Source organism: Rhipicephalus sanguineus, chromosome 9, assembly GCF_013339695.2.
Source record: "Rhipicephalus sanguineus isolate Rsan-2018 chromosome 9, BIME_Rsan_1.4, whole genome shotgun sequence".
NCBI lineage: Eukaryota > Metazoa > Arthropoda > Arachnida > Ixodida > Ixodidae > Rhipicephalus > Rhipicephalus sanguineus.
The window spans coordinates 149817256-149828220 of NC_051184.2; positions in this window are offsets into that span (position 1 = coordinate 149817256).

Below are 10965 nucleotides of genomic sequence, written 5' to 3' on the forward strand. Positions count from 1 at the left end.
TTCAGTAATAACTACATGAGTGCCGCTAAAATGTCTATGAAATCTGGGATCGCTCGCAGTAGATATATGGGACAATATCGAATTTTTCTTGCTTCGCGTTTATGGAAGAACACGGGAACGGTGGAAACGCGTTGACACTTTTCCTCAGATATACTTTATCCATGGATCTTCATCCAGAACAGCTTTTTCGTAATTCCTTCCGCCAGCACGTCCGAGTTTGTAATCACTCTGCGGTAAATACCCCCTAAAAGGCCCTGCCCTTTAGAGCTCACGTTCTAGGGTTCCAATTCGAATTTTTTGCTTGCTTTTTTTAAAATGTCATCGCATTAGTAAAATCATATCTCCTGGTCAGAGCAGCCGCAAATGCGCATCTGTCAGTAGCGGGCCCGTCGCTGACGGCCCACAGTGAAGCGGCTACGCCATGTTAAACGTCCGCCCCTCGCTTTCGGGGGTCAATAGCTAACGGTTAAAAAAACTCAGTTTCGCTTAAGAGCGAAGCAATGAATGCGATACCAAAAAATTGTATTGTGAAACCAAGTAAGACTAGCAGCTAACTCTTTTGGATCCGATCTCGCGTAACTCAACAAAACGCTGGTTTAAGGGAATATGACCCCTCCAGGAACCGAAGCGTTTTCTTGCTCTGAGTTCTCTAAACGCGAAGTAAGCGTTTAGAGCACAGCAAGTTTACGAGCCGTCTCCTGATACCTCGAGATAACACGCGCGCAAGCGACTGCGCCCTTCGAAAGATGCGGTCCCCCCCCCCCCCTTCCGCTCCCCTGGCGTCCCTTCATGCTCCTTACGAAAGACGGGCGGGGCGTTTCTGTTTGATGAGCAATCGACGGCAGTCCCGCACGCGGGAACATGTTATCTCATGCGCTGTCCGTTCGGCGGAGACGGCCGGCAGGGTAGTTTAATCTCCGCTTCAGCCGCGTTCGTCGCCAGCGCTCGCGAGCTTTTACCCGCGGCTAGAATGCGCGTGGTGATGTTATTAATTTGGACTTTATACGGAAAATTACGGCAACGGCGACGGCAAAAATCCGCCGAGAATGTCCATATAATTCCTATCGCAAGGGTCAATGTATGGGGCAGATTTTGCGCCCCCCCCCTCTTAGTGATTAGGGGGGGGGGCGGCCGCCCCCCCTGTGCGCACGCCTATGCTCCTGAGATGATTTTTTCCATGAGATTTGCAATGAATCGAAATATTTCTAGCCTTCATAAGAGCCCCATAATAATACTCAGGTGCTTGAATGTTAATGCAATATGCTTCTGTATTGCACTCCAGGATGTAAGATTCGCTGCTCCAAAGTGCTCCCAGATGCAAAATTATCTGCTCCAAAGTGCTCCAAGATGAAAATTTTGCTGCTCCAAAGTGCTCCAAAACGGAAATTTTGCTGCTCCAAAAATTGCTCCAAATCAGAAGTCCTCGGTAGCATCACTGCGTACGCTCAGTGCTGTTTCCACCTCCGATTCGTAACCTGCTGATGTGTTTAGGTCCTCCATTGCTGACAACCTCACATCGGTCCAGCGTTCCCAGCTTCTGTGCCTGCTGGAAGAATTTCGTTCTTCTTTCGATGTCGGGCAAACTTTTCTCGGCCGCACTTCCGCTGTTACCCATCGCATCGACACTGGCGCCCAACCACCACTGCGGCAACGTCCATATCGCGTGTCTCCAGCAGAACGCCGGGTCATTAATGAACAAGTCGACGATGTGCTTCGACGCGACGTTATTCGGCCCTCGGTCAGCCCATGGGCGTCTCCCGTTGTTCTCGTTGCGAAGAAGGACGGTTCCGTGCGGTTCTGTGTGGACTACCGACGGCTCAACAAGATCACTCGCAAGGATGTTTACCCGCTGCCGCGAATCGATGACGCGATTGACAGTCTGCAAGGAGCCGAATTCTTTTCATCTCTTGATTTGCGCTCGGGGTACTGGCAAGTACCCATGGCGAATGACGCTCGACCGGAGACAGCCTTTGTCACGCCCGACGGCTTGTACGAGTTTAACGTCATGCCGTTTGGTCTGTGTAATGAGCCCGCGACCTTCGAGCGCATGATGGACACCGTTCTGCGCAACTTGAAATGGCACACGTGCTTGTGTTACCTGGACGACGTCGTCGTTTTCGCTCCGGACTTCTCCACGCATTTCCAACGTCTGCGGCATGTTTTGACGCGTATGCGCACCGCAGGCCTCCAACTGAATCTTAAGAAGTGCCGATTTGCAGCGCGGCAGCTGACAATCCTCGGCTACGTCGTGTGCAAGGACGGAATCCTTCCCGATCCGGCCAAGCTTCGGGCCGTGGCTGAATTTCCCAAACCTACGTCCGTCAAAGAACTGCGCAGTTTCGTAGGACTGTGTTCGTACTTTCGACGCTTCATACGAAACTTCGCCACCATCATATCGCCGCTGACGAAGCTCCTTGGAAGTAACGGACCCCTAAATTCATGGTCGTCCGAGTGTGACGACGCGTTCGCAAAGCTCCGTCGTTTGTTGACGTCTCCTCCCATACTACGCCACTACGATCCTACGGCCCCAACGGAGGTACACACGGACGCCAGCGGTGTAGGCCTCGGCGCTGTTCTTGCGCAGCGCAAACCAGGGTTCCCCGAATATGTCGTGGCATTCGCAAGCCGTACGCTTACCAGAGCCGAGACCAATTACACAGCCACGAAAAAAGAGTGCCTGGCGATCATCTGGGCCCTAACAAAGTTTCGACCTTATTTGTATGGTCGCCCATTTGATGTCGTCACCGACCATCATGCACTATGCTGGCTGTCGTCATTGAAGGATCCCTCAGGCCGTCTCGCCCGCTGGGCACTTCGACTGCAAGACTACGACATCCGCGTGCTGTACCGCAACGGACGCCAGCATGCTGACGCCGACGCCCTCTCGCGCTCTCCCTTGCCTGACGACAATCCCCCTGCTCAGTATCCCACATAGCTGTTGCTTCAATCGACGTTCACACCATTGCTACCGAACAGCGCAAGGATAAATGGACCACCTCGCTGATCGACTTGCTGACTGATCCGTCGGCAACACCATCCACTCGCGCGTTGCGTCGTCAAGCTCACCATTTCCCCATTCGTGACGACCTACTGCACCGACGCAATTATAACTCCGACGGCCGCCAGTGGCTACTAGTGATACCCGCAGTCTGCGTTCTGAAATATGCGAGGCCTTTCACTCTGACCCGCAATGCGCGCACTCTGGGTATCCAAAACTTACCACCGCATTCGACAACGATACTTCTGGCGAGGGATGTACCGCTACGTGCAGAAGTTCGTTCGCTCCTGCCGCGATTGCCAATGCCGAAAACCTGCAACGCACGTGTCGCCAGCAGGTCTACAACCATTACCTTGCCCTAACCGTCCGTTTGGGCGCGTGGGCATCGATTTGTATGTACCACTTCCTCTGACTTCGGCTGGTAACCGCTGGGCCATCGTCGCTGTTGACCATCTAACGCGATACGCCGAAACCGCCGCCCTCCCAGCGGCTACAGCGCGCGATGTGGCCTCCTTCCTGCTCCACCGATTCATGCTGCGTCACGGTCCGCCCCAGGAGCTTCTCAGCGATCGAGGCCGTGTCTTCTTGTCGGAAGTCGTCGAAGCCATTCTCAAAGAGTGCAACGTCGTTCACCACAAAACTACTGCTCACCACCCGCAGAGGAATGGCCTCACCGAACGCTTTAACCGCACGCTCGGCGACATGCTCTCAATGTACGTCGCAGCCGACCACACAAATTGGGATGCCATTCTGCCCTTCGTCACGTACGCCTACAATACCGCCGCTCAGAGCACTACTGGTTTCTCGCCATTTTTTTATTGTACGGCAGGCGCCCGTCGCACACAATCGACACCATCCTTCCCTACAGGCCGGATCGATCTGAATGTGCGCCTATTTCGGACACAGCCAGGCTTGCTGAAGAATGTCGCGAGCTTGCGAAGACCTTTACAACGCACGAACAAGAGCGGCAGAAGAGCATTCGCGGTGACACCACCACTTCTGACTCCACGTTCCTGCCTGGAGCGCTCGTGTGGCTCTCGGTCCCGACCGCTGCAACTGGCCTCTCTTCCAAACTACTGCCCAAATACGAAGGCCCCTACCGTGTCGTCGAACGCACGTCCCCGGTCAACTACCTGATTGAACCCATTGAGCCATCTTCGGACATGCGCCGTCGAGGGCGCGACATTGTGAACGTGGAGCGCCTCAAGCCCTACCATGACCCGCTCATAGTGACCAGCTGTTAGGTCGCCGGGCGGCTCCCTTTGCGTACCCGGGGTAATTGTACAGAAGCATTAGAACGCTGTAATGGGCCATGCTCTTGAGTGCCTTCTAGTGGGTCACCCTCTTCGCCTCTTCTCGGAGAGCACGCCCCTCGTGCTCTTGCTCGTGAGAATCTGCGAGTCTGCGCTCTGTCGTTACTGTCGTCGCCGTCGATCCCGCCGTCAATAAACGCCTTTACAATATATATATATATATATATATATATATATATATATATATATATATATATATATATATATATATATATATATATATATATATATTTATTTATTTAATCATACTGCCAATCCCAAGAGGGATTATTGCAGGGAGGGCAAGAATATACAATACATAAATGCAGTCAAAAAGCGAAATTATACAGGCACACAAATTTTTGAAATTCTGGGAAAGTAACAGAATGCTATATAAAAAAACGAAGAAAGAAACATGCAACACTACAGAGTCAACAGTACACCATTGGAAACCAAGCATACACAAAACGCAGTGGGTGCGATATATGATAATAGGTTACAGATTTTTTTTAATACATGTGGTGTTCAATTTTTACAAAGAGTAAATGATTTAACATACGATAATAAGGATTAGTAGAATTCGTTACACAATGCAATAAGGCCACAGAGTCATATTTGCGACGCGATTAAGTGAAACTCATAAGACTGCAAAAAACGTTTCTAACGTGGGACTAAGGACAATATGAGAGGGTAGGTTGTTACATTCTGTAGTTGCGAGTGGAAAGAATGAAAATCTGAAGCATTTGGTACTAAAACGGTAGTTTTGTAAGGTGTGGGGATGTTTATGCCTCGTCTGTCTTGTTTCAGATTTGGACAGGTAGCGGGAGCTATCTATAGACAGCATGTTATGCATAAGCTGATAAATTACTTTCATACGAGCTAGTTTGGCACGGTTTTGTAGAGTCAGTAGTCCGGCTCTGTTGATTAGTTGTGATGGTGAGGAAGTTAGGTTATACTCATTGTAAATAAATCTGATTGCCTTTCTCTGTACTCTCTCTAACATTTTTATTAGTTTATTAGTATGTGGAAACCAGGAGACGTTAGCATATTCTAGGATAGGTCTAACAAATGTAGTATACGCAAGAAGCTTAGTTTCAGGTGTAGAATGACGGAGGCGCCTTCGAAGGAAGAAAAGTCTTTTTAAAGCTTTAGATGTTATAGCACTAACATGAGAGTTCCACCTGAGGTTATCTGATATTACCAGGCCGAGATACTTATAATCATTAACCGTTGTTAATGGAGTGTTGTCCACTGAGTACGGGTATACCGAGGTGTTCTGTTTTCTAGTGATGCGCATGACGGCTGATTTGCTAACATTAAGATTCATTTGCCAGTGGTGGTATATATATGTATATATATATATATATATATATATATATATATATATATATATTCTGGGCACTAGTTATGTGCTTCTTTCTCATCTTTGCGTTATCGTAATCATCATCATCCGTTTGTCTCTATCCTCATCGTGACCGTTCTCTTCCGAGGCCTTGAGCCTAATAAACGTCGTTTCAACCAAGACGTCATACGTGGTGGAGGTGCAGGGTATCGATCCCTGTACAACTCGCCTGCCTGCCTCATTCGCCACCGATAATCAGTCGGAAAACTAGGGGATGCAGTTTTTGGAGGAAAAACTGCATTCCAAATCAGGACTGAAATTCTTCCATCAGGCCCGAGCAACATTGTTTTTGTGGTAGTTGAAGGAGTGCATGTCGATGCTTTGGTGGACACGGCTGCGACATTTTCTGTTACACGTGGTGATTTGTGTCAACGTTTGAACAAAGTGATGACGCCTTACGATGGACCTACGCTGGTCGCTGTCCAGGGGAACACCATTCGCCCTTCCGCTTTTTGTACTGCTCGTATTTTTATCGACGGTATTCGTCATCATATCCAGTTTACTGTCCTGTCCCGTTGCTCTCACGATCTAATTTTAGTGTGGGATTTTCTGTCATCTGCTTCCGCGGCTATTTGTTGTGGACAACGCGTCGTCCACCTCACTGACACCGACTACATGCTCGACGACGACACCCAGAAGCCACTTCGTCTGCCCGCTGCGGAAGACAACGAACTGCCGCCACTCCAAGAACAAATTGTCACCATTACGTCCAACGACATCGACCACGGCGACGTGTTGGTCTCCCCTTGATCACTTTGCGCTCGTAAAGGCATAGTTCTTCCGTCCGGTGTCGTTCGTGTTCGCAAGGAATCTGCTCTCATCACCGCCATAAATTCAACATCGGAGAAGATTCTATTGGCACAAAGCACTACGGTGGGCCGTGTTGCCGACCACGAGCCTGTATTCGTCATGCCCCTGCAAGCCGTCTCAGCCAAAGACACTTCCACCGGGGAGAGTGCTACCGCCGCCATCAGCAACGACTTGACAGCTTCACAGACGCAGCAGCTGCTCGCACTGTTACAGAAACACGCAGGTTCGTTCGATGCTTACTCGTCTACGTTGGGCCACCCTACCACTACAGCGCATCGAATTCAGACATTCGGGACATCTATTGTACACCGCCTGCCCTAACGCGTGTCTCTTGCTGAGAGAAAAATTATAGAAGAAAACGTTGCCGACATGCTCAAACCTGAGGTAATGCACCCCTCATCTAGCCCTTGGTCGTCTCCTCTTGTTTTGGTCCGTAAAAAGGATGGCTTCGTGCGCTTTTGCGTGGTTCACCGGGCGCTCAATAAGATCACCCGCAAGGACGTGTACCCCATGCCACGCATTGACGACGCCCTCGATTCCCTACAAGGCGCCGAATACTTTTGAAGCCTCGACTTGCGTTCAGGATACTGGCAAATTCTCATGCATGAAGGCGATAAAGAGAAAACGGCCTTGGCAACCCCCGGCGGGCTATACGAATTCAACGTGATGCCTTTCGGGCTCTGCAACGCGCCCGCGACTTTTGAGCGCATGATTGACACCGTGCTGCGCGGCCTCAAATGGCAAACTGGCCTTTGCTACCTGGACGACATTATTATTTTTTCGTCAACGTTTACTCAGCACCTGCAACGCTTGAATGAATTTTTGACGTGCCTTGCCGGCGCTTGTCTCCAACTCAGCACAAAGAAATGCTGTTTCGCCAGCAAATCTATAAAGGTCTTGGGACACGTCGTTAGAATAGATAGAATTCGGCCAGACCCTGACAAGATTGCTGCGGTCCTTCGCTTTCCGCGCCCCGAAAAACCGAAGGAGTTGCAGAGTTTCCTTGGCCTCGCCTCCTATTTTCGTCGGTTTATCCAGAACTTCGCCTCAATAGCTGCTCCACTACACCAGCTAGTTGCTTCCGACGTCCCCTTTCTGTGATCTGAAGAACGTCAAACAGCATTCGACCTGTTAAAGGGTGCCCTCACGTCCAAACCTGTTCTCTGCCATTTTGACGAAGCCGCACCGACTATCCCACACACAGACGCTAGCGGCCGCGGTATAGGTGCCGTTCTTCTGGAACGCGACACCTCTTCACAAGAGAGAGTGGTTGCATATGCCAGTCGCGTACTAACCGCTGCCGAGAAGAACTACACGATAACTGAGCAGGAGTGCCTGGCTGTGATTTCGTCGGTGCAGAAGTTGCGTCCCTATCTCCACGGCTGTCACTTCACAATCGTTACGAACCACCACGCCTTATGCTGGCTCTCCACTCTGAAGAACTGTCCGGACGCTTGGGTCAGTGTATCCTATGCCTGCAGGAATATGACTGACGTAATTTACAAGTCTGGTAGGAAACATCAAGACGCCGACGCACTTTCTCGCTGCCCGCTTCCTACTACCCAGATCAGCGTTGGCGAGACCTCGAACGTCACTTGTACCGCAGTTCCTACGCTCGCCTCATTAGGCCATCTGTTCTCGGACGACGATCCAATATTTCGCTCCCGCCAGCTGTCCGATCCATACTGCAGGCATATTATGGACCTACTTTCGGGAGCCTCCCATCCACCTAACACGCGACTTCGTCGTCAACTCCTGCAGTTTAAGCTGGGAAATGGCGTTCTATACCGCCACATTTACCATCCTCACGGTCAACGCTGGGTTCCTGAGCTACGACGCGCTCTTTGGCTTCATGTGCTTAAAGCCTTCTACGATGACTTGACTGCTGGCCATCTTGGTTTTCAAAAAACTCTTGACCGCATTCAATGTCGTTTCTGCTGGCCTGGCCTTTCTACTAGCGTAGCGCGGTACGTCGGTTCCTTCTTCCCATGCCAGCGCCGTAAACTCCCGACATCTGTGCCTGCCGGACCTCTGCAGCCAATTCCGTGCCCCACATTGTCATTCGAGGTTGTAGGTGTCGAACTTTACGGGCCTCTTCCCCTCACATCTACTGGCAAAGGATGGATAGTGACCGCCGCAGACCACTTGACGCGCTACGCTGAGACAACCTCTGTGATTACTGCACTCTAAGAAAAAAAAAGTCAAAAGAGGGTCATGGAACCGTGACTCTCTTCGGGCGTCCATGTGACCCCTTTTGGAAGGTACAGGCAGAGAAAAAGCGTTAGCAGTTTGGAAGGAGTCACTGGACGCTCCTGAAGCGCGTTTCGATAGGCTTCCGTCATGAAAGAGCCGCCGTACACGCCACACATATCGCGCGCTTGCCCTTTGGCGCCGTTGTGGTGCGTTGCTCGCCGACGGAGGCGGGGTTGGCGCCGGGGTGGCGCGCCACTTCTGGCTTCTCTCTCAGTCGTCTCAGTCAGTCTCAGTCTCCTCGTCTATTGGAATGCGTTGCATGGTTGCGTTAATAGCGCGAGTTGTGTGTCTTGAAGTTTCATCAGTTTCATGTTCATGCGCGTCTTCGGTGGTGTTGACGCCGGCTCCGTGCACGAAGTGACGCTTGGAGGGCGGAATATTCATGGAGCTGCGGATACGGACAACGGGCGCCAGTTAACGGTGAGTGTACTGCTTTCGTAGGCACTAATTATACAGCTTTTGCTGGGCGTCTGCAGCAGCTCTGCGGATGTTATCTGCCAGCCATTTCCAACAGCAGCCTGTGTCCGCGGGGCTGTTGCGGATGCCCAACTAAAGCTGTCAGTTAACGAGTTACCACCGTTATGCGCTTTGCTGTACAATCTCCCTTAAATTGAGCGATGCAAACAATTATCAAGGGTCATTTCTTGCTGATCGCACGTTGTCTCTGCACTACTGAAGGTGCAAGATGTCGTTTTGAGATGCACTTTAGTCTACTTCATAATAACATTTCCATCGACCTTGAGTGTGCTGCGTGCTTGCGCGCGTGGGAACGTCAAAAAAAAGAAAGCCTGTGTACAGAACGCTCACACGCACTGTATATAATGGTTTTTGTTGACCTAAAGAAGGTAGTTTGAGGTGCAGATATAGTACGGTGGCTTCCAGAACGTACGCGGTAGTCATTCAAGTTGGACACGCCTCGCCGGTAAGGCGAAAAAGCTAGACTTTCGACGGCGCCCGTTGTTGCGGCCGCCGCCGTGCACTTTTTTCCTTCGTTACTGTTTGCTGTTTTCATGGTTTGCCAACATCTGCGATGACGCTATAACAGAATCAAGTGAGTGTACGTGATTGTGGGAGTTATGTGTGCTAATTCTAGCATATCACACGTCTGACCTCGACGTAGACGGCGTCCGCACGCGCTGGGTGTCGCTCGGGCCCTCGTACTCGCATGTGTTTATCTGAGTATGGGTTACCTTTGTAAAACATGCGGTCAGTAACCGCTCACGGCGTGCCCCTGACTGCCGGAGGATGTGCTTGGGTGTCGGGGTAAGCCGGCGCAGAACCGTGTTTATTCTGAAACCAAATTTTGAAGTGATTTCTCAGAAAAGAAGTGCTTTCATTCGTGTATGGCCAGTGCGTATTGTGACACGAGGTTCCCACTGCCTTTTACGTGAAAATTTGTTTTCGTTGCGAAATTTGAACTAAACACTCGTGGCAGATGTGTGTACAATAACGGTGTGTTGAACAAAGGGTGGTTTTAAATACAAATAATGTGTATCTTTTGGTTATTCCCAGAATCCCGGATCACTTCTCCCGCCTCTTCACTCCAGTTGACAGCCACACTCGTGGAAACGAAGGTGCCGCTCTGGTCTGGCGCCTCTCCGCTCGTGATGGGAAAATCAACAGCGGCGTTCGCCCTGTCAGCGAGGCAGTCGGTCCTACATTTCTTTTGGTTGGACAAGATGACGTAGGAAAAGAGATGAGTGGCACCCACGCAAAGGAGCCTAAACCAATTTCATTTGTTGTTTAAAAGAGGCTCACATCATCTTGTGCTGCAAGTTTGTCGCCAAGTGGCGTGTTACAAAAGGTACTATTTGCAAGTTGTGTTTTACACGATAACGGCAAAAAACTTGGTTCCTTACCATACGTGTTTGCATTTGTTGTTGTGTTGTGAGCCTTCATTGTTTATATGTGAACCACTTATTTTGTAGGTTTCGCAAACCTTTACTACAATTTCATTTTCTCATTATGATATCACGTTCTGCTTTTCAGATACCGTTTTTCATGGTGCTCACGCTGAACAGGAGCGACAACCTAGCAAGCCACAAGTCTGATGCCTCCAGCCGTCACCACTTTTACAGCGAAAGCTGTTATGAGATCATTTCACCGGCCGTTTTTGGTGCCGTAGTTGTCCGCCGCCGCCGCCGCCGGTGTCCGTAACCAGTATCGCTCGAAATAAGAAAAAAAAAACTAAATAAGAAAAAAATTCCAGG